The sequence below is a fragment of the Passer domesticus genome, chromosome 7, assembly GCF_036417665.1.
Source record: "Passer domesticus isolate bPasDom1 chromosome 7, bPasDom1.hap1, whole genome shotgun sequence".
Classification (NCBI taxonomy): Eukaryota; Metazoa; Chordata; class Aves; order Passeriformes; family Passeridae; genus Passer; species Passer domesticus.
Window position 1 is genome coordinate 54,567,341 of NC_087480.1, and position 25,868 is coordinate 54,593,208.

At 46.6% G+C, this 25,868-nt stretch overlaps 2 long non-coding RNA genes across 5 annotated transcripts in view; one reads left to right on the forward strand and one right to left on the reverse strand.

Annotated features, from left to right (window-relative positions):
- The window catches only part of LOC135305301 (uncharacterized), a 219,057-nt gene that overhangs the window by 167,937 nt on the left and 25,252 nt on the right, over window positions 1-25,868 (forward strand). The gene's annotated exons all lie outside the window — the stretch shown is intronic.
- Window positions 19,335-24,623, reverse strand: LOC135305302 (uncharacterized). Its single transcript, XR_010366521.1, has 3 exons — window positions 24,165-24,623; window positions 23,373-23,470; window positions 19,335-23,272 (listed from the first exon to the last, which is right to left on the reverse strand). It is a non-coding gene; the product is annotated as an uncharacterized LOC135305302 (long non-coding RNA).

Sequence of the window (25,868 nt, forward strand, 5' to 3'; positions counted from 1 at the left end):
TGTGAGGGCTCCAGGACTGGCATGACAGCAGCCTGAACCCAGAAGGATTTGTGAGACTTGAGGGTGATCCTCCACTCCCCACAGCTGCTCTTTGACCACTTGCTTGGCTCAGAAGTGGGACAGCACCCCCACCACAGGCTCTTTCCAAGCTGCTTATTAACATGGACTTTGTACCCTTACTGGCATTCAGATCAGCTCAGCTCATCTGTAGACCTGGTTAATGGGAAGATGACAACCAGCGAGTGCAAGCACTGTCCTTGTCTCAGGGTATGCAGTGTGAAACCTTTGGCTGCTGGGCAAGGAGGCCTTTTTCTCCGGTGGTTCTCAACTCCCAGCATGAAGATCCCAGAGGCTACTTTGAGGTGCTTCCTACTGCCATCTGAGAGAGGCTGGTCTATCCTCAGGAGGCTTGACATTATTGCTCTGACAATCTGCCAGTTCAAAATGTGTCAGAAACTGCTTGAGTAATGTCAAGTAGTTTTGACTCCCTCTAAAGTCAGTGAAGACAGAGCTGTCTCCTCTAGACAGAGAGAGACAAATTGAGTTTGGAGATGGTGACTTTGGCACTCATTCCTCTGGCAAAGTTCCAGTTAGGTGTCAAAATCTCCTCTGCAAAAGCTAAAGATGTCCTAAAATAAAGTTCAGTGTTGCCTGTATGCGTTCTCAGTGAGGTCTGAGAATGTGTACTACTCTAAGCACACAGGAAAAACTAATTGCTACTGACAGCTTTAAGTTGTTGTTTTCCCTTCCCTTCCCTTCCCTTCCCTTCCCTTCCCTTCCCTTCCCTTCCCTTCCCTTCCCTTCCCTTCCCTTCCCTTCCCTTCCCTTCCCTTCCCTTCCCTTCCCTTCCCTTCCCTTCCCTTCCCTTCCCTTCCCTTCCCTTCCCTTCCCTTCCCTTCCCTTCCCTTCCCTTCCCTTCCCTTCCCTTCCCAGATGCTCCCCACAGATGTATTTTAGATTGATCCTTTTCAGTCTTTACTGGCATATTTCTCTATAAATTCGTATTGGTTATTTTATTAAGATAAATTAGTTAGGAGAGATAGGAGATGGTCTAAGTGAGTTTTTAAGGAACAACTGTGGATTAAGCTCTATCTAGATTTACTGCCCTGGAGTCACACTGATAAGCTGAAAAACTGGGTAACATCAGGTGTCCTCCTCCTAAAGCAGTGGACAAATTAAAGCTGCTCTGTTCCTGTAGCTTTTCTAGCGAGATATTTCTCTCAATGAAACAATTGCTGTGGCTACATTTCAGCTGAATGAGTTCCGTATTGTCCTTCCCAAAAAGCGCTGAGCTCAGCACACAGCGCTGCAGAGTTGTTGGATTTGTTTTTGTCTCGTTTCAGTTTAGACATATGGCTAATCATGCTTGAAAACCACGTAATCTTATCCAGGCCAAAATTCGTATCATTATGTAGGAAGAGTTTAAGTGTTTCCCCCTTATTTTTAAATAATGTTAAACTGGGATTACACTGCATTATATTCATTTTGGACCTGAGATGTCCATGTGCATTCATATCAGCCGTCCGGCTGTCACATCCATGCTTGCTGCCTCAGTGAGTAACAGTGAAGGAAACCAGCATATTAGCTCCTGGAACAAATGAGGCCTTTTCTTTGTAAGAAGATAGCTTGGACATAACTTAATACAACTGCTCCCTGTTCTTCTTAATGGAAAGCTCAGTGACATGACAGATGTCATGTCAGGTGACAGATAAATGAGTATTAATGGTCTCCCAGGCTGCTGAAATTTTGGAGTACAAAAACACATCCTACCCTCTTAAGAAAATCCTCATTCATGCATTTTTGAGAGAAAATACAGTATTTTTGAGCAGCGTGATTTTTATTAGATGCAAATGTAGCCCGTATCTCACAATAATAAACATACAGCTCTCTGTGCCTGCTACACCCAGGATCAATTCTGTATTTTTGCAATTTGCACAGAACTATGTAAATAAATAACACAAACATCTAAATTTAGATTTTTTTTTTTTTTTTTTGGTCAGACATGCTGGGCTATATGTGATGCACAGACACATATTTTGTGCATGCAGCACTATTCCTGTGGCCATAAATGCACACAGTCTCTGCAGGCACCTGAGGGTAAATCTGTGTAATTATCCACACTGAGGTCTCAAGGCAGAGCTCTGAAGTTTTTTTATCCAATTCTCCGTGGGGAGAATTACTTGCAGGGATCCATTTACAGCTTGTGTGCTGTCTGTGGCAATTCTGTGCTGTACTTTGGCTATGTACACACCTATGTGTGCCACAGGGCAGGTAGGGGAATATCCATATAATATACATATCAGTGCATTCTGAGCAGCTCATTGAGCTCAGCACAGTCCTCCTTCTGCTGCTTTTGTGCAGTTCATTATAGAAACATACTCGAGTTTGCTCAGTTGCTTATCCCAAAGGCCAACTTTTGATCTTCTCTTGGGAACCTGTCGCACTGCCTTGGTCTCTAGGTACCGCGGCCAATGTGTTTACCAACTCTTTTTCTCCTTCTCGCCCTCTCTATTGTGCGTCCCCTTTTCTCTGTGGCACAAAAGCCCAGCGCGGTGCTTGTGTGTGGTCCCCCAGAGATGCGGGCGCGGCGAGGAGCCGGGTTTGGGCTGCAGGGTCTGTGAACCCCAGCAATTAGCAGTTTAGCTCCGGGACCCCACGTGTGGGAGCGGGGCCCGTGGCCGTGGGGACGGACAGCCGCCCCCCGGGCGGGCGCACCGACCCCTGGCAGAAGGGTCACGGAGCGCTCAGACAGCCCCGAGCTCAGGAAAAACGCCGGGATCACTCACAGCCACAATCTGTGCTGGGGTGTCCTCCCCCCGCCCCGAGCCCCCCGCGCAGCACATGGGCTCAGAAAGGGATCATTTGGAAAGCATTTGCAAACATATGGGTCGTTTTTAAGTCAAGATTTCTTTAATTCGCTGTGTTTCCTAGTTTTTTTGGAGGGAGGAGTTTGGTGGGGGTTTGGAGGTGGGGGGTGTTTTGTTTTGTTTGGGGGGCGGAGGGGGAATGTAGGCTCTTGCTGCAAAAAGCCTGGCTGGGAAAAAAAACAAAAAGAGGAGGGCCGAGTGGTGGAATAAAGAGCGCAGCAAAGCAGCTTGTTCCCAACTCATGTCCCTTACAGAGAGATTAAAAGAACAAACACTCTGCTCTTCTTAATGATGGCATTACCAAGTATAATTAATTAGAAGGGTAGCAAAAGGAATCAGATCCCTGATGCTAATTACTTTCCTAAAAGGATAATATGCTCTTATGTTACCAGTCTAGATCTGACAGAAATATGTCTATTACTGCTACCGCTGCTACTAATCAAGTAGTAAAATAAAATACCCAAGGGACACTCGTGCCTGGGTTTATTTATATGGATGTATGTGTGCATATAATGATACACTCACTAAGTCATATATATTTAATGCTATGTTATATGTATAGCATGATGTGTACAAATGCACATATGTTATCGCTTCATGGAATCGTAGAACCATTTAGGGTGGAAAAGACCTTTAGGATCATTGAGTCCAACTGTTAACCAGCCCTGCCAAGTCCAGGCTAAGCCATGTTTATGTATTTATAGTTAGAGTGGATTTTAGACATGTGTATTGACAGACAGCCAGGCAGAAAGACAAATATTTATGACACCACTTCTCTGCAGTGCTACCACCAAAGGAGGGGAGCGATAAACAAAAGCTCCCCCACCTTAGCCAACCTGGGCCTGTGCACTTAGGTCTGGGAAGGAGCTGTGTTTTCCTTGTCTTGGATGGAGATGTGATGGCCCATTAGGCTGGGTTGTGAAGAACTAATGTCTGGATGGCATTGATTTGCAGAGGAATTTTAGCTGCAGAAAATGATCAATGCCTTTCAGCAAAAGATTCGTCTCAGCAGGCTGGACATGTTTTGGGTGGCCTGCTCTGGTTACTGTGAAGGATTGCTAAATAAATGGTGGGTTAGCAGCTGAAAATCACAGGCTTCGGGTGTGCAGTGGGAGACTGAGTGGTGGAGTTGTTATTATCATCACTTGGAGAAGTTGGGGGGGTGTCTGACACATCCCACGTGAAATCCCAGCTCTCAGATGGCTTTACCATATCCACATACAGTGCAGGGGCTGTTGCTACAAGTTTTACTGCCTGTTTATCTACATCCTCCTTGTGTGCATGAGCCCAGAGGTGTGAGGGACCTGTGGATGTGCACATGCACATGTGGATGTGAACACACATATGCACATCCCTCCGTGAGTGTGTGTGATACCTGTGTGCACACTTGTGTCCCAGTCCGTGAGTATATTTTGGCTATTTTTGCACATTTTAAAATTTGCACATTTGTGTGCATATATATATATATGTGCATGTAGGTTCATTTTACCCACATGTGTAGAGCTGCATGTGTGTGTGTGCAGATGTGTGCCACGTGCATTAGCACAGACTTCATGTGGTGGTTTTAGTAGTTTCCCATCCTTCCAAACAACTTCCCAAAGTATCACTCTGTCTCCCCACTCCTGCCTCCCAATCCTGCCATTGCCCCAGACTGTGAATTTTCTTCAGGACTTGAGGCCTTTGCCCAGTGCTCCTCAGCGAGCAGAAAACAGTAAATGCAATTTAATGTATTATTTATGAGTGGTGGGAAAGTCTAAGGGGGTTTTAATCTCTGCTTCTCCACTTCCTTCCCAGATGAAAACCATTTCACCTCCCTTCCCAGATATTCAGCTCCAGTGTGCTCCCCCACCCCACTCCCATCTGCACCTTATTTGTACAAATGTTCCCGTGTCTTTAGAAATCATCTTCAAAAAAAAAAAAAAAGAGAAAAAGAAAAGAAAACCCCTTGGCAAACCCATATTGTACTTAAACATTTGTGAAGATTTTGTTTCTCTCAATATGGAAGCGAGAGGGGGCTCTGGGAGGGGCTTTCGTGGAGAAATGTCTCATTCAGTCTGCTGAGCCCCCTCCTTGAAGTTTCTTTTCAAGGCTGTTGGAAAGTTGGGCAAACTGAAAAGCAAAACAATAATTAGAGATAATTGCTTGTGTCCAAACACAGGCATCAAAGCCTCGGGGGTCTCATTTGTGATGGGCCTTAGTGTGTGATCCGAAAAAAAAAAATCAAAAAAAAAAAAAGGTGACCCTTATTTTATTTATTGAGTGGGGGAACAGAGAGAAAGTGCCAGATGGAAGGACCTCAGAGCAATCTCCAACGGCTCAGCCCTGCCTGCTTGGGCGAACAGGCACTGAGGCCAGGATAAAAGGGATAGAAAGCAGGGTCAGGAGAGGTTGCATAATTACTAGGGTGGAGGTAAAAGGGGTGAGGGGAGAGACAAGGGTCTCTCCGGCCCCTCTGTGGGGATCTGTGCAGTCCCCGAGCTCCATGTAGCTGGTGGCATCCCTTGTACTCAGGATAGGACCCAGGGAGGTGGCAGGATGCCACATCAGGGGTGGCACAGTTTTTCTGGTTTTCAGGGGGGCTTTCACCCCCTTTCCCTCCTCCCAAGCTGGATCCCTAGCGTGGATCCAAATGGATGCTCACCCAAGAGACTCTGCCCCAAATTCCTCCCTGGTGGGATGCATTGCCAGCAAGAACACGGCAGCCCCTGGGTCACCCATGGCACAGGAAGCCCTGAATCCCTGGTGTTTTTATGAAAAACAACCAGTCAGTGAGGGGGACTGGGAAAAGAAATGAGGGGGGAAAGTCGGAAAAAGGAGGGGTGGTATTAAAAAAAAAACAACCCAAAACCAGTGAAATGGTCTCAATCCCCTCAGCCTTATTGGGAAGATGCGTTGCTCTGGCTGCAAATGATGTAAGAAGGTCTTCAGGTTGTCAGATTTAGGGGTACTGGACCCCTTTCGATGGGACCACAGGAGTCTGAAAGAAAGCAGTGAGAGAAACATCCAGAGGGACATCCCTGTAGGAGAGGGATAACGAGGGACTCTCTGGGGAACCCTTGTTTCATTCTCTGGTTTTCAGAGGCTATGATAAGACGTGGCCATGGTTTGTCCTCACCCCGCCTGTCCCTCGGTAATGGGCTTGTAATGACCTAAACGATTTGCTGATTAGGGACAATAAATCTGCCTTTCCGTGCGGGATGAGGGGGGAGGCAGCGGCGACAGCCGGAGCCGGGGACACTCGCCAGTCCCCTAGCAGGAGGATGACAGTGTGTGTTTATTTAGCCTGTTGGGAGTTTGGCTGCAGAGCTGAAGTTATTTATCCCAACATCTGCCCCCCACCTTTCCAGAGGGACAATTCCGGGGCTCAGACGGAGAGGAAGGAGCGACTGCGGGGCTGGGTCCCGCTTCCTTTGAAGGGGCGTGGGGAAAGCGGGAGGTGGCTTTGCTCGGCTCGCTCCTGGGGACACAGGTGAAGAAGAAAAAGGTGTGTGTGTGTGTCTGTGTGTGGAATAGCAAAAAAAGCCACGAAAGGAAGCCCCGCCGGCTCATTCTCGGCCCCGCGCGGTCCCGCGGCACCCCCTGCGCCCCGCCGAGGGAAGTGCACCGGCCCCGCAGGAAAAATAAATCATTATTAAAAATTAAAAATAAAAAAAAAAAAAACAAAAAAACCCCAAAAAACCAAAACCAACCCCCCCCCCCAAAAAAAAAAAAAAAAAAAAAAGAAACCAAAGACAAAGAACCATCATCAGGGAAAACAAACATCTCACTGCATTAGCTCAAAAGAGAAAAGAGCCGGATCCTGCGGGATTTGCTCAGGAGCATCGCCCGGTTCGTGAGCAGGAGGTTTCGGAAGGCAGGAGGAGGGCTGTTTGCCGCCTTCCCCCGCCCCGGTGCAGGTGCAGGCGAGAAGGTGGCTCCCTCGGCGGCACCGAGAGATGCCCCAAACGGGGTGGTCCCCGGCGGAGCGGGTGGCCGTGCCCTCCCGGCGGAGCGCTCAGGCGCCGGCATCGCCAGGCACTTCCAATTAGCAAGAAAAGATGTTGATCATTAGCGAGCAGCAAACCTCCGAGCCGGGCGGGCTCTGCCCGGAGCCGGGCTGCGGGGCCGGGGTCTGCGCGCTGCCGCCGTCCCGAGCCGCTTCCCGGCCGCCGGGCGCTCCGGCCCCATCACCTGGCGCACAGCTGCGCCTCTCCTACGCTGCTTTCTCCCTTTACAGCTCTTTTTCTTTTCCCTGCGTTGGGCTGATGTGGTCGGGGGGAAATCCGCCTCATCCCGAAGCTGCCCTCAACACCCCGACCCTTCCCACTGCAAAATGTCGCTCTCGTAATTTCTTTTTCCCCCCCTTGCTCATTCTTTTTTAGCATCTCTCAGTTTTCCTCCATCTTTCGATTCAGCAGCACCCCCGAGTGCCGCTTGCAGCTTCTCCATCCTCCCTCCAGCGACCCCTCCTCTCCCGCTCCCGTGGGAGCGCAGAGCTGCGCAGCTCGGGATGCGGGCTGCATCCCAGGGGCTTTTCCCACAATCACACCGGCCGATGCAAAATCATCCTCGAAAAATGCAGGAAAACGCTTGTCCCGAACCAAACCAACCCAACCAAAGCAGGTTTCCCACCCCCTTCCCCCCACTGATTTTTACTAAAAACAACGAGTTTCTTTGGATCGGGCTGGCTCCGTCGGGAGAAGCTGTTTGGGTCCGTTCCGCTGAAATTTTAAATTTATTTTCTTTATTTTGTTTTGTTTGGTTTTGTTGTTGTTGTTGCACCTTAATTTAAATTTCTCTGCAGAGATTTCTGTGTAGATAGCGGCTCTTCATTCTGGGAACAAGCGGGTGAAAACACAGCGTTTTCAGTCCCGCAGCATCATCACCCGCCCCAGCGTGGGGGACTCTGGGGGGTCCCGGGACCCTCCTGCTCCGCCGGCGGGACCAGCCCGGCTGGCCCTGCTTTCGATCTGACATTTCTCCTGGTGAGCCGAGCCAGGCTCCCAAACAAAATCGGCGTGTTTGTATCCCCCGGGGTGTTTTTTTTTCTGATATATGATATATATTTATCATATTCTGATATTATATATTTTTTTCTTCTGCTTCTACCTCCTGCTTCATAGTGTTCATCCACTGACAATTTACAAATTCAGCGCACATATACACTTATACGTGTGTATATATAGATGACACATATGACAGTTTTGTAATTAATTTCATGATATCTTTGTGAAACATGTCATGAAATACACCTCATATTTATGAGGTACGTTATAGACACAATATTTGTAATTCGGAATTGTATGTACAGTTCTACATACTCCAAAACGTATTTTGAAGTAAATTTATGTACATCTTTAATGTAAACATACCTTTTCAACTAAATTTGGCGTATATATTGGGGGGGATTACGTGCTTAAATGAGAGTTGGAATTACAAAAGTGGCATATTCGTATGACAGACTGTTACAGGTATCTTAGACTGGCAGAGTAGGTGAGTATATAAATACACGGCATTTGCGAGAAACTTTATCAAATATTCGTCTGTTTGCACGTGTGCGTCCGTACAGAGAGGAGTGGCCTCTAAACGCATACATATGTCTGTTTTTTTACCTCTAAACAACCTTTGAGCCGTAGCTAAATACCGAAGCGACCATTTAGACACAGACACGCAGTCCTGAAGCGCACCGTGCGCGGGCGGGTGCGCACACACGGACACACACCGCGGGCAGCTGAGGGAGGGGCGAGGGGGCTGGGGGGGAGAGGACGGGACCCCCACACCCTCCCGCCGTCATTTCAAACCTGCCTGCATCGAAATGCGCCTCTTCCTCCTCCTCCTCCGCCCGCCGGGTTGGGCAGGGTGGGCTCCGCGCTGCCCCGGGCTCCCGGTGCTCCCTATTCCCGGTGCTCCCCATCCCCGGTGTTCCCCATCCCCGGTGCTCCCCATCCCCGGTGCTCCCTATTCCCCATCCCCGGTGCTCCCCATCCCCGGGGCACAGCCCGGCCCTGTCCCTGCTGCGGGGAGGTGCCGCTGGGAGCCCCCCGTTGGTGCCCCCCGAGCCGGGCTGCTGTGTGTCCGTCCCCCCCCGGCACCTGCCCCGGGCAGGGCGAAGGAGAGGGGGAAAACGCCAGTAAAGCCAAGTTTCCAGGTTAAATACAGCCGCGTTCAACTATTTTAGGGACGGGGATCTGCTCCAAACCCAGGGGCAGCAGCTCGCCTTGTGCTTGTCACCCAAAATGTGAGAGCAGGCGGGAGGGAGGGGAGGAAGGGGTGGCTGCACCACATCCATCTCCCGGCTGTTCCCTGGGTTTGGGCACTCACGCACCCACCTTGTGTCCCTCCTGCGGAGCAGAGGAGAGGCTAAAGTCACTTATCTCTTTTGTTTTCACACCTTGATGGGTGAAACAGAAAATTTGAAGAGTGAACTGTGTGTATCTAAGAGACTTAGCCAGAAACACTCCTTGTAACCCCACTTTCTCCTTCTGTAGCCAGGGGAAATGGTCCTGACTCCACTCAGCAGCATCGTGCCCCCTCAGGCTGCAGTGCCAGCTGTGCCTGCCCCACTGCTGGGTCTTTGCTGTGAGCAGGTGTTATCTGCTTGTCACCAGTGTGGGTTGGCACCTGGTCCTGGCTTATGCACAAATTTACACAATATGCAATGTAATGTAAAATACATCCTAGTCAATGCGCAATATATATACATATATATATAAAAGAAACACTACACAGCATAAAACACACACAACATTCTGTGTAATACTGAATTTGCAACAACAGAAGACGTAGTAATGCAGGGGATTTTTTCAAACTGCTGTGTCTTGAACATGTCTTGTATGTAAAGCTCATACTACAAGCCATTAGTTAGGTTGTTTGGTGATCCTAAGATCATTCATAGTCAATTAACCCATGGGACTAAATTATCCCACACTACTCCTGCCTCAGGTCGATATCTACATAATCTTCCAGCTCTAATACATCAGCTGCTTCTGGGTCTGAGTCACACAAAAATGCTGTATCTTATCCCTAATTTTACATAAGTGTGTGTGTGTGTATCACAATACATAATGAGTGTTTCTTTGAAAGCTGTGTTGTGTGTGTAGGACTGCATGTGTATGGACACTATTTCTTTGTAAAACTGTAGAATTTCAAGGTGTCTTTGTTAAGAACGTGCATGATTTTGTTATGCACCCAAAGCTGCCCAAGCTAAAAGCCAGGAAGGAAAGGAAAATCATTATGGGGCTGAGTCTGAGGGAGGCTGGTTTGCTGGGTGTCCTTCTGGGCTGTGATGCCCATGAAGCACAAAAAAAGCTGGAAGGTTCATTTTCCAGCTGCTTTAGTGACCCAGCCCATGTGGAGGAGCCAGCTGTGGGAGCAGAGCCAGCGAAGGGAAAAGCTGTGATCTGGGATTGCAGCTGTCCTTAGGAGCTGGGTTTTCTCTGTTGTAGCTGTTCAGGGCTGTGGGGAAAACAAAAGTCTTGTAACTATCAGCGCTAGAGTGCTGCTTGGAAGAAGGATTTTCCTCTCTGCTACTGTTTCTTATGTGATTTTTGAAGAATTCACTAAAACTTAGGGTTTGCAACAGGAACAATACCAAGTGCATATGAGCCTGCGTGTGCATGTTTAGAAGTCATGAACACCCACATGAATCCCACAGCTGCCAACAGGAAACATGTGCATGTCCACAGAAAATCAGTTTGCGTTTTGGGGAGGATATCTGTGTCAAATACAGATAGAGTAGGGGTAGACACAGACACATCAACTGCTCACAGATTAAAAAAAATTAATTTGGGAAGAGAGTAAGGGAGATTTTTCTCAAATGCTAATCTATGCAAATGGACAGAATAAAACGATAGAAGCACATGCAGAGTGGAGTTTATTTTCTGTGATAGCTACATGGTGTAATATTTTGATCTCAAACTCCAATCATTTGGTCACTAAAAAAGTCTATTACTGGGTCATTGCTGATGGAGGGGTTCAATTTTGATCTATGATATTGAAAATTATAGTTGTTTTCTGCTCATGGTAATATTGCCTAATTTTTAAAAATGCATTAATTATGTTATAATTTTTTTCCTGCCTTCTCCTCTAAATTTAAAACCAGATTTTTTTGTTGTTGTTGTTGTTAGTTTCTACTGAAAATGACTCATACTCATTAGGTCAAGTCTATTAATTTATTTGAATTGTTCTTTTTGAAAGGAAAGAAAATTGTTTCTTTAAAATACCATCAAGTGTGTTTCTCTTCCCCCTCCCTAGTGAAAAAAAGACACTTTTATTTTTTTCTCTGTGTGATCTGTGTGCAAAATAATCCGGAACAAACTGGTGAGGGGAGAGGGAAGATTTGTTCCAACCTTTGACTTTTCTGTCTTACAGAGGGGTTTTATGGTGGAGGGTTGTGCAGCACTTTTCCTGTAGCCTCACAAACATTTTTGGTTCTGTTCTGCGAGGCAGTGATCCCCAAGGGGCTCCGTTCAGCCACAGGGAGCAAAGCATTCCATGCTTATCTGTCTGATGGGCCACTTGTTGGATTGACACCTTGCAGCCAATAAAGGGCTTAAAGGAAGGTGTCAATCCAACAGCGGGATCAGGAAGCCTGATTTGTCCTACAAGCTGTTATCTATCTGCATGGAGATCTCTGTGCCAAGTGCAAGTGTCAATCTCAGCTCTGTAGATTTCTATCTGTTTCTTTTTCTAGCACCATGTAGTGAAGAAACTGATGCTTTGATCTTGAGGGAAGTATGCATATCTATTCTGTGCTAATTACCTCTCATCACTGCTCCCACTCCCTTTTTAAGGGTTAAACACCCAGGGCCATAGAGCAGACAGGATTTAGGAACATTTGCTTGCATCCAGCCTGGGGTGCAAGGGCTCAGCTCTGCCTGCAGAGGCTCAAGGTTTTGCTCCATGAGGGTGGGGAACCTCCATGGAGACAAGATGATGTGTTGGCTATATTACAATGACATCATTAATATTCCAGCATGATATAGCCTCATCTGAGCCCGAAGTTTTTCTTTAACCATTTAACCATCAGATATTACACTGCAGGTTAGTGAGCCTGTTGAAAAGCAAAGACCTGACACTGTTCAGTTGCCCTTGGTCTCGACTTACTGATCATCAGATCAGAGAGGGCACATCAGATTGGGCTGGAGTCTGATTTGGACACCAGAAACATAGTTCGCATGTCATGGCTCTACTCAACACCATTAATCACTGCCAGGGACCAGTGAATATCACAAAAATGTCCTCAGGGATAGAGCCTTTCTCGAGGGTGGTGGCACTTCCCTTGGTTGGAATTTGGACCATCCTCCAGCCCTAGCAGCATTGCTCCTGAGCTTTATCTGACATGGAAATGCCACTGGCTGATCCCTTAGGCAATCACTAATTCCAGGGAAATGCCCTGCACCTCTGTGCTGTCTGTTTAATCCAAGTGTGTGCTAAATCCCACCTGAGCAGTGTGCCTGGATAAATCAGCAGCTACTCGCCCAGCTGGGAGCTGTGCAGAGCCCTGGGGAAGCCAAGAATGAGTCAGGGAGATCTGGACTTCTGGGCTTTGCTGCTCTTTCTCAGGGAAATTACTTTTATTTCTGCATCTTGGAGCGTGGATTTCCTCAACCTTTTCTTCCTTCTTGGGCATTGTCACTGGTGAAAGCACAGTTGGCAAATATGCCCTCCTGGCCTTGGCAGCCCCTGGTTCTTCTTTGGACTAGCTAGCCCCTTGTAACCTACTGCAAAGGGGGTGTGTGCACCCCAAACTGGGATGTCCCTGGTTAAAACCTTCCCAGGCTTCCAGCAAAGCGTCCCACTGATTTTAGTGACAGTATGGGAGCAGTTTCCAAGAAATTTAGGGATCCTGCATTGCCTTGTGGCTTCTGGGAGGGATTTGAACCAATGACTGAAATTAGAAAGTTGCCTGGAGTGAGTTGGTTTCACTCCCACCCCATTCCAATTTTAGATTTTCATCTCAAATCTCCTTTTCATTGTGATTATGTATAATACATAATCATCATCTGTTTGACAAGCTAGGGTTCTGACTCCAAGCTCTGCTGCCAAAGAGCCATGGAAGGAAATAACCAAGAAACCGTGTGCACTTTGGGCACAGTGTAGTGTGCAAACACAGCACAAGCACCCCAAATCTGTTCTTCTGTCTCTGATTTTGATCGACTTGAAGAATCGTTAAGAATGATAATGAGAAGCTGATGACAGCTCAGCCTGAGGAATGCACCACTGCTAGAGAACAGATGGTGTAAAGACTTTTTTTAAAACTTTTTTTAAAACTCAGCTTGGCACCTTGGCCTTTCTTAGGCCAAGCCCTGGAGCTTGGAGCAACCACAGCACTTGGCAGATGGGATCCTTTGAAAACCATTGACTTTGCTGCAGAAGAATGCAAATTTAGCAAGTTACAGATTTCTTTCTCTGTGATCAATAATATTTCTTCTTTCATGTTTGAGAGGGCTCATCGGTTTTTTTTCTCTGTTATAACTGGAAGAATTTAATTTCACAGCCTTAAAATGTTCTGATTTTAGGGATATCCAACTGGGCTTTGAAGTGAATAAAAATTGTGAAGAGAAAGGATCATTAGTCTGTCCTTCAGCTCTGTGTTGTATCAAGTTCAGTGCTTTCTGCTCTAATTTTTTACTTAGCAGTCCCATAAGCATTTTCAAGTGGAAGATAAATCAATCTGTAGTAAATTTAGTCCTATTGATAGCACAGTGGCTTTTCTCAACCTTAATTCACTGGATTCTTATAAATAGTCACAGCCTCTTAGAAAACATTAAGTTCAACAGCTAATGTTGTTACTGCAAAATTGAACGCATCGAGATATCTAAGGAGAAAGAATTTTGTGAAGAAAAGCATCTGACCTTGGTGTGAAGACTTTTAATGGTAGAGTCCACTTTATCCTTTGATCAATGGTTCCATGTTACAAAAATCTGTGCTTTATCATGCATTCAAATTTGTCTGGCATTTATTTTCAAGCAATGAATCTTGTGTGGCATTTCTCAGCTGGAATAAAGAACCATTCCATACTGGGTATTTCCTTTTTCCATCTGTACTTGGGCATCCTGGTGAAGCCACCTCTTAATCTTCTTTGTGATAGAAAAATCAGATTGAGCTGCATAAGTCTCTCACTAGAAGGCACGGTTGGCTGTTAGTTTTTTTTACAGCCCTCAAATCATATGGATTTCCACATGGCTTGACATCAGCAGAGATTTATGCTAGCTTGGAATTTGGCTGTATATTTCAATTACTGTGAACATTTTGTGGCCTGGGGTGGAACGCGCCTCAGAGCATGACAAATTATTTGTAACATGCATATCTGTTGAACTCAGTCTAGCAATCAAATGGAGTAAAATTCAGTTGCATGCAGATGATCAGCAGAAAGCCCATGTCCCATTAAACTGTTTTCGTGGCTTTATGTTCATCTTAAGTGCAATTGAGGCCATGGGAGCAAAGATAAACATCAGCCATTGAGACAGATGCTTAACTTATGCACCTCATTTTTCATGGCCTCGGTGGAGCTGGGCTGATTTACACCAGCTGAAGACCTTGGCCCACAGTAAGCAGCACAAACTGATAAAGGAGTCCAATCCTCAGCTGGCTGCTTATATGAGAGCTTGAATGCAACCCCAGTGCTTGGTAACATCTCATTAGAGCCTGAGTCAATATGGCAAGGGGACAGAGCTGTAACAGAGCAAAGCTGCAGTGGCTTCACAGAATCCTAATTGCTGTAAGGCTTCTGAGGGGGAATCTGCTCCATCATTTTGGTTATTAGCTCCAGGAAAGAGTTTTCTCCTTAAAACAGATACAAAGACAGAGGTGAGTGAAATGCAAATGTTTGGCTATGGAGGTTCTTTGGATCCCACCCAAATGCTTTCCCTAGGCTGTGGAAACCACACAGCAAGGTCCTAAACAGCCATGGGAATCAGTGGCATGTGTTAGCACCCTTTGCAGTCCTGGTTTCCCACATATGTGCATTTTCACATGTGTATCTTGTACAAACAGATGCACACACAAACCATAGACACCAATGTTCATCTACATCTTATAAAAACGTACTTCTAAGTACAGGAATGTGCACATTTATATTTCCTGCAGAGGGCTGTGGATAGGGATGGTGGCATGGATGGGGATGCTTGTGTGCTTGTGCTGAGCTGCTGCCTGGCTGTGTACAGCAGTGTGATCAAGAGAATGTGGATAGAAGCGTGTGTGTTTATGTGTGCATGTGTGGGGAAGGGCCGCTGGGAAATAAGTGATACGAAACGTCTGTACATTCCAGGGGAATGTTCAGATCCCTGAGGTTAAGGGATGTGCTCTAGTCATAAAAATAAACACATTGGTGTAGCATGCCATTGATATGTGGATAAACTCACTAAGGACGGGTAAAGTTTCAGATTTCACCTCCTCCTGATGGTGAGCTTGCTGCTTCCCTCGCTGCCTCTTTTGACAGTTCAAAGTAAAATGACATTTTAAATAAGAGGTTAAAGAGCAGAGGAAAACAGAGGTTTTCTGCTTGAACCAGGGGAAATTTGATAAACCAGTCTTCCAGAGATGCCAGCAATTTCAAAAGGCTCCATTTCCTTTTGATAAGGTTTTGAGAGAGTAATTCAGTGTAGGATCTGTGAGCCAAAGCTCTTAGCTGCTAAAATGCCAGATCAGAGGCTGAGCTATTTCCCCAAGACTAATGGTTAGTTATTGCAATCTATAGCCTATTGTGCTGAGCCCTTTACAAGATCTTTCCACCACTTCTATCCTGCCTTTAAAATCACAATCACATTTGCAATGGGCAGAGGGGTTTAATTAGGCAAAACCTATAGAAAGGCTCATGTGCTTTAAAGCTTAACCTACTTTTTCCAACCCAGAGTGTTCTAATAAAAGATGCTACCTCCTCTTGTACACAATGCCTTGTACCTCCCTCCAGACCACGACAGCTGCACCAAGAGTCCCTCAAGAAGGGCAGGAAGCACAGAACACCCACAACTGTAGAGGGTGGAAGTTCTATCCTGTCACTATTAGCTGTGCTGGAAGTTCAACCCACTGTTTTTCAAGTTTCCATTGTGGCTAATCAGTGGGAGAGAGATGCTACACTTCTGCTCAGATGTGAGTGAGGTGTTCCATCAGTGGTCATAATCACATTCATGGGAATGGACATAGACTGCTAAATATGTAAAAAGGGAATTAAACCCATCCTACTGGTCTGTGTGAACCAAGACCATTGGTTGTACTAGCTCACATTAGTGGTTGTCAGCTCAAATTCTGCCTTAAACAAATTTGGCAGCATGGGACTGACTCAGATTTGAATCCAGGTCTGACAGTGATGTAGCACAACTGATTCAAGCCATTTTCATCTATACATTGACACCTGTAGCTCCAACCCCATGCTGGCAATGTGAACAGAACTGATGTTTCCATGAGGCCCATCACGTTGTTCTGGTGGAGAACCTGGGCTGAGGGGCAGAATCTGGACAACTTTGCTGCCAGGTAAAGAGCTTGGTTTGGAGGAAGAAAAATGCATGTCCCATGGGCTGCTGTCTCCCAGATTTCCTTCATTACACAAGCCAATGCCTTCACATCTCTCTCACCCAATTTCTCCTGGTGCACACACAACTTTACTAAGCCCCTGGGTGCTCCAGTGATGTCTGAAAAACTTGAATGCGTGGAAAAGCTGAGAAACCAGAACATCCAAAATGCTGTCATGAAAGAATCAATCAAATACAGAAGTACAAAATTAGATTGGGTAGAAACCACCCAATCTAACTTTGGCCAGTGTGACTTGCCAAAAATATTAATAGGACTGTGCTGATTCACATCAGCTGTAAATCTGGCCCACCACTCACTTGTAGGAACTGTGAGTAAGAGATATGAAGGCTGTATAAATCTGGATCCTACAGATACGCAAGTCAAAGGATAGAAGATAGAAACAGCTATCAGTCTAGGGAAAATGTGCACTTATCTTTCTGTAACAAACTGGAGTGTGACACACTTAAGGTTCCTGTTATGGGTGTGCTGTACAGCAAAACCCCTGATTTTCATTCAGGCTTTCACAATCACTGCTTTCTTAACTCCAAAGCCTTCTTAAATCGACCCTGTCTGAACTGTGGTACAATGTTACAGTGCAGATCCTCTGTTCCCCAGCGGGAAACTAACTTGGACTCAGGAGCCATCATTTAACCTTGGAGTCTCTGAATCAACAAGGCAGTTTCTGCAGAGACACCTGGCAGCACATGCATTTTATGCTTTAACATGGCTGGTAAATCCTGGGTGGTTAAGTAAACTTAACCTTCATTTATGAAACTTGCGAACCAAAGGGTAAAATGTGCCTTGTGCAAGTAATTACGTAAAGGTCTTAGAGAGTGGAGTTATCACTTAAAGACGCCGGGCATTGCTAATGAGTTGACTGAGAATTGATCTCTCTGTAATTTAGTTATTTATATGCAGTTCCTGTTTTCCATGTTCAGCTATAGGTCAAGCCCACTTTGAACTGCTCAGAGACCCCCAAGTTTGTCAAGCAAAGTCCCAAAGCCGTGGCACAATGATATTTTAGAAAAGTAAATATTGTCCTGAGGGGCTTTAAAAAGGAGGCAAAGCTGTTTGCTTTCCAGCTGGTTCTTTAAACTGGACAACTGCTTCCTGTTACTAAGGGGTCTCTCAGCAACGTGACTTTGCTTCTGTTAAATAGAAAAATGCTTCAGGAAAAATGTCAGTACCACCTTCCAGGTATTTTCATATCCTGGGCAGCTGGGCAGGAACAGCCTTGGCTTTCTGAACAGAAATACATTTGCATTATTCTGCAAAAAATGTGGCATGGGGATAACAAATCTGGGTCTGGAGGAAGCAATGAAAAACTCAGGCTGCTAAATATTACCCTCAGGACTGATTTTATTCCAAAGGGCTGTGAGCAATGTTCAAAAATCTACTTGCTGCTTTATGCATTCATGTCTGGGCATATATCAACACATCACCATGTGTGTGTGCTATCCCATATTTGTAAACTCAGGTGTGAAGTTACTGGTGCTGCTGCCTGGAGGTTAATGCAGAAGGGATTTCATTTTCATGAGGGCATCTCACAGGGAGGAATAGGGGATGCTCCAGGGACATTTTGGATGCTTGAGCTGGCATCTGTGTGCCATGACCACCACACCCACACTGGGGCAGCTGGGAGAGCACACAAACCCTCTGGTCCTTTCTGCAGCTTCAGCCACAGATTCACTCTGGGCTGGGCAGACAGAGAAGGTGCAAATTTGAGCACACCTGCCAGCATCACTGAGAAGGAGCTGTTTGCAAATAGCTGAGGCTGTGTAAGGGAATCTGGCTAAAATGGTGCAGAATTTTCATTGTAAACACTGATGATTTGCAAGAGCAGGACATTCCTGGGATCCAGTTGCTGCAAAAATGTGGCTGAAATTACTCTCCTCTAACTCAGTGCCATAGCTGCTGTGTTGGTTTATGACTCACTATTGCAGTTGAACATTTTCAAAAGTCTTGCTTGGCTCACAGCTTTGTCTCGCTTGAGTATTTTATGTGTGTGTTTGGGGCCTTTGTTTAGTTTTATTTGTTTGAGAGTGACAGGTTTGCTTAAAGCCAAGCACCCTAGATGGAGCATTGTCCTTTCTTGTACTTCCTTGGTTGTGGTTGAGAGACTTGAAGGTACCTGGGGCAGCCAGGTCTTCCAGCCTGGCAAATCGTGAGGTTTATTCAGGTCAAACAAACACAGCCTCTGTGGAAGCATTTAAATCTGGCTCTGACAAGCTTCTGCCCATGCTGTTACAATCCTGCAGCTACTGAACACCTCTGGGACAGCAGAGGAATGGTGCTGTGGAGGTGCCTACAGGTTTGTTTCAAATCAAGTGAAGGGGAGATTCTCAAACACACGACACCATCTCTTCAAGGAGAGCTGTACCATCTCCTCAGCCTTAACTCACCCTTCCTTCTCCAGGGGCTTTAGCAGCCTCCACCTCCTCGGTGGTCCAAGCCATTCCTCCATCCCTCCTTGCTGCTGTGGGAGCTTTGCAGGGAGGAAGGCGTCCTTCGCCATCTAGTGAGCAACACTCTCCATCACCGGCTCCTGCAGGAAGGGCTGGGCTGCTCCAGGGCTCTGATGGGAAATCCTTCCCTCAGCCCCGACACACGGAGCTAGAACCCGCGTTGAACTCTCCCACCCACCGCCAGCAGTGTCCTGCTGACAAGTTCTCACAGGCAGAAAAAATTCCTCTTACCTCGAGTTGAAGCGTTTCAGCTCCTGGGAGGAGCAGGGCTGCTGAAGCTCGTGTTTCCTCTCCTGCTCTGCTGGGGATTGCAGTCAGAGCAGAGGGAGCACCAAGGGAATGGGGAGACAGATCCCTGTAATGTGGTCATTTAGCTACAGACGGAGTACAAAGTCCACAGTTGGTCTGTGGCTGTATTAGAAACAAAAACTTTCTGTGTAATACAATACATGCACTGAAAAGGACTTTTTTTTCTTATATTTGTAATTTTTCCTCTTCTTTTTTATTTTTTTTTTTTTTTCCTTCTGGGATGCCTATAATTTTACAGGGTCCAAATTCCCTTTATCTCAATTTAAGAAATGTCTGATAAATGACTGCTGCTTTAGGGGGTTTCTAAAGGTTACCTGACATCTGCTGAGAGACACTAGCAAGCAGGAAGCAGTGCAGGAGCTATTGATAGATCCATTCCTGCCTTCCTGTCTCGTTTTCTACTGTCTGTCCCCTATTTTTAGCCTGGCTTCCAAAGGAAATGAGGAGTTGTGTGATTGCTCTGCCCACATTGGTCTATCAGTCCCTGCCTAATCACTCAAAACAGGGAGGTTTCAGCCAGGTGTGTGTGTGGAGTAGACTCCTATTAGAACCCTTAGTGCTTTGTGGAAATAAATAACCAAGGAACAGGGAAGAATCCCAGATCACTGCTCTGGCTGAAGGGAAGGTTGTTAAATGAGCCCAGCACTTGATATAGTCCAAGTGAAGCCACATAAAAATTGGATTCAGATAATGAGGTTTCATGCATTCAACTATAAAGTTACTTGTTATTATCATGACTAATTAGTAGATTAAATATATAAAGCATTTTATGTCATGTTATCTTATTAAAACAGCATCTTAACAACCCCTGATTAGGAAGGAGATTCAGTGTGTCAAGTGTTGTACAAGCTCATAACCCAGGGATGATCCTGGCCCCTCCACTGTGGTGTTTATTCAGCCATCCCGTGACACAGCCACTGCACATTGTTAGGGATACTGTACACTCAAATCTGTTCAGGATTTGGACACTCTTTTAGAAAAAGAGGGAAGGATTTTCTGTATTTTGTATTTAATCCAAGGGACATCATGAATTGGAGGTTTGGCAGGGGTTAGAGAAAAGCTCATTTCAGCAGAGGATGATGCTACAACACGATCCAAAGGCCTGTCACTCAGTGTCACTGAGGGTCCCCAAAATGAGCTGTTGCAAAGCAGACAGAGTGAGCTGGGCTTATCCCTCCAGCTGCTGTAAACCAGCTTTTATCACTGTGACTCTTTCCTGCATTTATTCTATTGTTTCAGGGCTCGGGGGAGAGGTCAAGGGCCATCTTGAAGGTTAGGAGATGTGCTCACAGCCAAGGGCCATTCCTGAACAGTGTCAATATTTGGTCTCACACAGAAGATATGAGATGGAGATAAGGGGGCACTGAGACACATCTGCTGGGAAGGTGAGGCCAGGCATCTGATGAGGAGGATGAAGGTGAGGGCAGCGGGGAGAGGATTTTGCACAGCCCCACGTGGCAATGGTGGCACTGCATTGCAGCTCTCTGATGTTTCTCTCTGCTGTGTGTAGATGGAGGAGCTTTGTCAGCCCTTAGAGGAAGGAACAAGCAGCTTGGCCAAGGTCAGAGTACAAATCCTTGCTAAAACCCTGAGCCCTTGAACTGCAAACCCAGTGCAACCCTTTTCCTCCCAGGGTTATAAATTTGAACCCCAAGTATCCAGCTGCACAGCACAGAGCTCTTTGGGTACAGTGTGGCAGCTGGTTGCCCATGTACCCTGAAGAGCAGAGACAGTTTGGGACCTAATCAGTCCTGTATTCCATGGTCACTGTGGGATGAGGGCAGTAGTCTGAGCAATCTCAGAAATGTTTCACTGGTAGCTGAAAGGAGAGCTCAAAGGATGTAGAGGAGGGGATGCAATCTTGAGTCTTAATATGGGATTAAAATCCTGGTAATTTTTAACTCACAGGGAGAAATGTCTTGGCTTTTCCTTTATCCCCAGGAGACTCATCCTGATGTCTATTAAATAGTAATTACATAATTATGGTATATATTGCCTACTTAAATGCCTTCTGTCATCTGATTCACATGATTGGGCTGTTCATTCTTCCCCTTTCCACCTGCTTCTTTGTGCTGCAGAGCAGCAGTAAATAGCCTGTGAGCTTCACCAGAGGAATGACTGCAGCCCACAGCAAGACAAATGACAAGTGGCTTTAGGGTTTTGGTTTTTTAGGGTTTTAGGTTTGCAGTGACCTTGGGCTTGGGGAGACCAGCTGCTCCTGAAGGCAAAGGTCAACATCCTGGAAAACCTTGCTAAGGTTTGTTGACAAAGGAATCCTGTCCCTGCACCTTGTGCTGGGCTCAGGGGGTGCTGAAGTCTGATGGGCAATGGTTTGGTCTCTGCACAAAGAAGCAGGAGGGCTGGAAAGCTCCTTTTACAGTTCAAACGGATGTTTCCCCAGGCTCGTAAAATACACAGTTTAAGTAGTAGCTATATTTCTAAGGCTGGTCCCACACCTGCAACAACCTTGTAAATGGTGCTGGGATATATGGCTTTAAGACTCCTTGTAAAAAGTAAGATCAACACAAGATTTACACGGTTTTATGGAATTGTTTTATAAGCTATTTTGACAATGAATCCTGCTATCAACATCACCTCTGGTGTTAATCATGGAGGAAGCATTTAGCAGGAGCCAACAAAGACTAGTTTAAAGCCCTTTCCTAGCTAGCTGTGGGTCTGAGCTGGTTATTTCTCAAATTCTGGGACACCACTCATGCAGCATTCATGCCTGTTTCTCCTTGTCACTCCTTAAAGGAAAGAATGAGCAGCTTGGACAAGGTCAAAGAACAAATCTTTGTAAAAATCCAGAGGCTCTGGGTGGTAGGTCAGGTCTTCCAACCCTGGAAAGTGAATGTGCATTGGGTTATTTCACCTCACACAGAAGGGGATGTCAAGGAATACAGGAGGTACTCCCAGACCTCAGCCTCCTGTCCTCCCCTGCCCAGAGATGGGGGACCTCAGGATGAGATCCAGGCAGGAAAGGGAGCAGGAGGGGATGCTCCATAGCAAGTCAAGTCTAAACAATGTTTTTGGGGTTTTGGGGATGGTGCAGTACCAGGAGTGTTTCCCTTGAGAAACTCTTCTCCCAGTTCACCCAAAACCCCGATGCTGACCCTGACCTTACCCACATTAAACTGAGAGCTGAGGCTCCCACTGCTAATGTGCTCTCACTGCTCACCTTCCACAGAGCTCCCAAAACAGGCAGTCAGGATCAAACTGCCACTGGCTCCTAGGATGCTCCCAGTTTTCTCTGGAGCTGTAGCTGTGAGTGTAAAACCCACAGAGCTGGGTCACAGCTGGGCCTGCCCTGCACTGTGTGTAGGACTCCTGTGGTAGCCATGGGCTGATGCCTTGGAGAAAGGACATTGTATTCCTGAGTGCTTTCCCAGAACTGCAGCACAGGGAATTTCCAGCACTGCTGCACCTTTTTTTGCTAGTTGTTCTCCAGTGGAGCTCTGTTTTCTTGATGTTTGTGAAATTTTTCCTTTAACCTTGGTGGACTTTAAGCATTCCCAGCCTCCTCCAGCAAGGATCCCCCCTTGGATCCTCTACTGCCCAGGAGGAATCTCTTCCTCCTCTTCCTGCTTCAGCATGGCTATCAAACCCTTCACCTGGTGGCTCTGAGTCCTGTGCTGGAAGACAGTGAGCAGCTGCTCCCTCTCTGGTTTCTCCCAGTGACTCAGTTGTAGCTCTCTGCCATCCCCTGCCAAGCTGTTTCTTTTTTATGTACTTACAAGTCTGAACAAAAAGCAGAGAGACAGAATATGCCTGCATTTCACATTTCCTCGTGCTCTGAAGGCACTCAGAGAGAAAGGCTGGAGGCTGAATCAGGTGCAGGGTATTTTGGCATCCCCTGCTGCTTGGCCCAATGCAGTCATAGCTCATCACAGGCAGCTCTTGGCCCCCTGCATGCAAAGGATGTTCCATGCACAAAATAACTCCTTTGCAGTATAAGCTGTGGCCACGAGATGTCTCTTTGACTCCAGCCTGGTGAGCAGGAGCCCCAGAGGATCACAAGCTGTGCAGAAGCTTCTGGGGCCAGAGGCTGGCACCATCCCTGGCGAACACCCCCCTGCTGCAGTTAACAGGATTGGAGAGCAAAGCCTTTTGTGCAGGCAGAGGTGATACCTGTTGTCAGGCCTGCAGGTGTGGGTGGGAGAGAAAAAAAAAAAACAACATAAGCCCCAACAGCTCAGTTTTCAAACACACAAGGTGTTTTTCACTCCAAAATAAAAATTACCATCTTCCAACTGAGTCTTAGCTGAGAACAATCTCTCTGAGTGTAATTGGATTGTGTTGGTTATTCAGATTTGTGGAGGAGAGAAGTGTGATTGATACCTGTGGAGAAAAGGCAATGGCCTTAGTGAGGAGACATTGTTGGCCAAAGGGAGAGAGGAAGAGAGGAGCAAAGGGATGGATGGTTACTGGCTGAGGGATGATGAAGGCTTCACTGGTTTTAGGGAAATGTATGTGCCACAGTAACAAGGGAGTCCATGAGCTCTAATATGCAGCAGATCTGGGGATTTAACCTTATCTTTTAACTGTGTTTTGTATGTTTCCCATGAGGCTCTGGACCAAAAAGCCAGGAATTGTGTGACTGTTTTCTGAAAATATTCTCCAGGTGGTGACTGAGTGTCTCAGATGAGGGGTAATACAATATAATTTCCAAATAATAATCTTTGGTAGATTATCTCTAGCATAAGAGACATAAATTGACAACAAATTCCCAGCACAGAACTGACCCCCATCAAGACCTTGTCCCTGTCAAATGATCATTTTCTAGATGAGAAAGTGCTGATGGCCATGCTGGGAAAAAGTTACCCACCAGCCAGCCTTCAGCTGGTTACCATCCCAGCTTGGGACCAGAAGCATTTCTGCAAATAAGTGGCAAAATGTTTGTTTGATCTGGTAGCTGGAACCCTTGGTTGGGAACTCACAATGTGTGAAAAGAGAAGAGAAGAAAAGCTCTGGCTGTAATGCAGCTGGAATGAATGCTTTCCTTGCCTGCCGATCAGAGCAGATTATAGCTCACCTGCTGAGAACTAATCTCTCAGGGAGAGGGTCAGTTGTTTGGATAGTGTTGCTAATGGAAGGCAAAACCTTTCTCCACATTCCCTCCTTCAGTGCTGGGTCTGTTTAGGAGCCGAGTCAGTCCTGGGTTATTCATTAACTTCGTTAGGAGCCATCCGCCCAAGTTCACAAGTGCCTCTAAAGCACTTTACAATTACAGGAAATTATACTCGGGAGCTAATGTTAAAACACAGCTCTCTGCTCCCTTCTGCAGCACGAGAGGCAGAGTGGCAGATCCGTGGCCTGCATTAGTTCCTTGTGCTGGAGGAATTACGTGGCAGGAATTTATTCCTTGCCACGCTCCTCTTTGTGGGTCTGAGTGCCAGTAGTGCTGGGGGATGTTTGCCCAGGGCAGGAGGCGAGGCAGAGCCTTTTGGTGGCTGCAGCAGGTCCTTGCCTTGCTGCGGAAGGTGTGAGAGCAGTGCTGTGGGCCCTGGCAGCCCCCCTGGTCACCAGGAGCTCTGTGACATCTCCTGCCAGGGCTCAGATGCCAAGGGAGAGGATGGTGACAGTGCCCCTCTGACGTGCTGTGCTTCCACTGCCTCCAGGCCCCTCACCTTCAGCCCCGGGCTCTTCACCCCCGGGGATTTAATGGGCACGTTCATTGTGCTTGTTTTATTCACAGCCCTCCTCATGAGTAGCACAGAACCATGCAATGGCTTGGGTCAGATGGGCCCTCTAAAGGTCATCTCATCCAAGGACCCTGCGATGAGCAGGAACATCTTCAGCTGGATCAGCTGGCTCAAAGCCCTTTCCAGCCTGACCTTGAAGGGACAGGGCATCCACCACCTCTCTGGGCGATTTGTGCCAGTGTGCCACCACTCTTCTTGTAAAAAACTTCTTCCTTGTGCCTAACGTGCAGGATTCATCCCAAGAAGTGCCTGTGTCAGGGCAGGAGGTGCTCTCTGTGCCCCATCAGTCCCTCTGGCCCATCTCTGGCTCATGCTCTCGATTCTCCTTGAGGGTCTCCAGCTCCTCTTCAGTTTAGGGCAGATTCAGCAGCAGCATAGGCTCTGTAGCTTTGTTGCTACTTAGGGATTGTTCTGTGTGGATCACCTGCCTGCACATGGGGAGGAATTGTTTGGTTGATTTGTTACTTTTGTAAAATTTGCAGTGTGAGTTTTGGAACGAAGTCAATGCATGTACACATGGAAGTCAATAACTCACATTTCTGTCTGAGAGACAGACCAGGCCCTCTGTTTAAACAGATACTGTTAGCCCCCATAGTCCTAAGCAAATGATAATTTAAAGTCTTCTTTACAGTCTTTGTTAGTGCTTAGTAGATGGTTTGTACTATTGAATTTTAGTGAGAGATGTTTCCAAAAGGAGTATTTGTTCAGCTACGGCTTGCAAGATGTAGTTAAAATGACAAAAATGTTGAAAAGCAGACTATTTAATACTGTTCCTTTTAGCCTTTTGTTGCTTTTCTGTGGGCTCTGCAATCCAGCATTGCCAGCCAAGGGCTCTCAGGAGGGTGATTGCCACTATCAGCCCCAGCCACCTTCAGCTGCCCAGCTTTGAATGTCCAAGATGCTCATCTACAGCAGGGTCCACCCTTGTGGGGCTCAAACATCACATCTCCAGGTGTTTATACATGTTCCATGTACTCTGACCTACAGAGGTGCACAGAATGCTGGAGCAGAGATGTGAGCCTCTTTTTGTCGCA